A 2,500-nucleotide genomic window follows, 5' to 3' on the forward strand; every position below is an offset into this window, starting at 1 on the left:
GGAACAGAGAGACAGAGAGAGAGAGAGAGAGAGAGAGAGAGAGAGAGAGAGAGAGAGAGAGAGAGAGAGAGAGAGAGAGAGAGAGAGTAAAGAAAAAAGGATGAAGATAAGCAGGAGAAGGAATAGAAGGAGAGGAAGAGGAATAAGAGGAAAGATGAGGAGAATGAACAAAGAGGAGAGAAGAAGAGAAATAGAAGGAGGAAAGAAGAGAATACGAGAGAGAGAGAGAGAGAGAGAGAGAGAGAGAGAGAGAGAGAGAGAGAGAGAGAGAGAGAGAGAGAGAGAGAGAGAGATGTGTGTGTGGTATTGATAAAGAAATTATGCACACACTTAACTTTTAAATGAGAGAGAGAGAGAGAGAGAGAGAGAGAGAGAGAGAGAGAGAGAGAGAGAGAGGTAGTTTTATCGAAGCTTGCCTGCTATCGTAGTTTAAAATCTTCCCTTCATTAGGAGGAAGTAGAAAGTAAATGAATTATGTTAATTAAACTAATTTGCACATCGCCTTGATTATATGTTTGCGCTTATTAAAAGTGTACACTAATGAGATATGCACCACCACCACCATCACCACCACCACCACCACCTCCGCCACTGCTACTGCTGCTAGTGGTGGTGGTGGTGGTGGTGGTGGTGGTAGTGGTTCTGCTGTTACTACTATCATAATTTACTTATAAAAAATGGTCTGTGTTTTCATTATTCTACTACTACTACTACTACTATTACTACTACTACTACTACTACTACTACTACTAACAATATCTTAAATAGTGTAGGGTTTAAGTGTCTATTTAAGTGACTATTTCTTGCACAATTACCATAATGGACCGTAAAGCGCACACACACACACACACACACACACACACCTCTCGTACGTGGCAGCGCGCTCACACACACGCACGCGCACACATTCCGGAGCGAAGTGTGACAGCAGAAGTAGTTTGCCGATCTGCATAAACCAGGTTCTCTCTCTCTCTCTCTCTCTCTCTCTCTCTCTCTCTCTCTCTCTCTCTCTCTCTCTCTCTCTCTCTCTCTCTCTCTCTCTCTCTCTCTCTCTCTCTCTCTCTCTCTCTCTCTCTCTCTCTCTCTCTCTCTCTCTCTCTCGCTCTGACGTCAACAGGCACTCGTGACGTCACAGCCAAGCCCGGGATGTCGTTTTGCTATTTTTCCCCCTCTCTATATTTTCCCTCCTCCTCCTCCTCTCCTCCTCTCCTCTTCCTTCGTATACTCTTTCTTTTTTTCCCTCTCTCTCTTTCCTTTTTCCTTTTTTTCCATTACCGTCACCGGATTTACCTTGAGTGGATTGATGAGGGTTTCTGCCAGGTGTTTTAGCTCTGTTTTCCCCTCTTTTTTCCCCTCTTTTTTCCCCTCTTTTTTTCCCTTTCTTTTTTTCCCTTTCTTCTTTCCTCTTCTTTCGTATTATTTTTAGCGTTTCGTCTTGGGATTCTGTTTTGAGGATTTGGGAGGTGTGAAGAGAGAGAGAGAGAGAGAGAGAGAGAGAGAGAGAGAGAGAGAGAGAGAGAGTTACGTAATGTTAAGATTTATTTATTTATTATTATTTTTTTTTAATATATATCTTCTATTAGTTATTCACACACGTGCTAATTATTATTGTTACCTGTGGAGTATTGAAAGGTAAGTAATTTCCTCCTGTATTTCTTGTAATTTGTAGGTTTTATTAAGATTTTTTTTTGTAATAATTCATTTCGTTTTTTTTTATCGTCTTTTTTTTCTCTGATGTTTTTTTTGAAGATTTTTTGATATTTTTTTTATCGTTATTGTTTTTTTTATTTTACTGATTATTTTTGTTGTTTCGTGTTTTTTTTTACTTTTTTTCGCGTTTGATTTAGATTCTCTTGTTTTCTTTTCTCTTTATTTTCTTTTTTTTTCTTGTTTTGATGTTTATTTTCACGATTTTACTGTTTTTTTAATAATAGTTAACTTTAATTTTTTTATTTATATATTTCTTTTTGTCATTTTTTTTCGTATATTCCACTTTTTTTCCACATTTAAAGGAAATTTCACTGTTTTCCTTTGTATTTATTTATTTCCCCTTTGTTTTGATGTTGACTGAAAATTTTACTGTTCTCGAGTCATACTTCACTTAATTTCTTTCCTGTTTTCATTATTTATCGTTTTCTTTCACTTTACATTCATATTTACTCAAGATTTTATTATTATTCTCCTCTCAGTAGTATATATTATTATTATTATTATTATTATTATTATTATTATTATTATTATTATTATCCTCTTCTCTACTTCCTGTTTATCGTGTTTATTGATGTTTATCGCGTTTATTTTTGTTTATTTAAGGTTAAAAACGTGTAGGGATAATATTGTACATTTAATTTATTTTTTTATTTATTTTTTTCTTTTAATTCTTATTTATTACTTATTGGTATATATTAAAGGCTAAATTTGTGTGGGAATAATATACATTTAATTTCCTCCTCCTCCTCCTCCTCTTCCTCTTCTTTTTTTCATATATTTCTTTTTTCTT

The 2,500-nt window shown here is 35.0% G+C and overlaps 1 protein-coding gene across 3 annotated transcripts in view; it reads left to right on the top strand.

The window, feature by feature from the left end:
* The window catches only part of LOC135093975 (RNA-binding protein Musashi homolog Rbp6-like), a 173,379-nt gene that overhangs the window by 86,860 nt on the left and 84,019 nt on the right, over window positions 1–2,500 (top strand). The gene's annotated exons all lie outside the window — the stretch shown is intronic.

The sequence above is a fragment of the Scylla paramamosain genome, chromosome 44, assembly GCF_035594125.1.
Source record: "Scylla paramamosain isolate STU-SP2022 chromosome 44, ASM3559412v1, whole genome shotgun sequence".
In the NCBI taxonomy this organism is placed as follows: domain Eukaryota; kingdom Metazoa; phylum Arthropoda; class Malacostraca; order Decapoda; family Portunidae; genus Scylla; species Scylla paramamosain.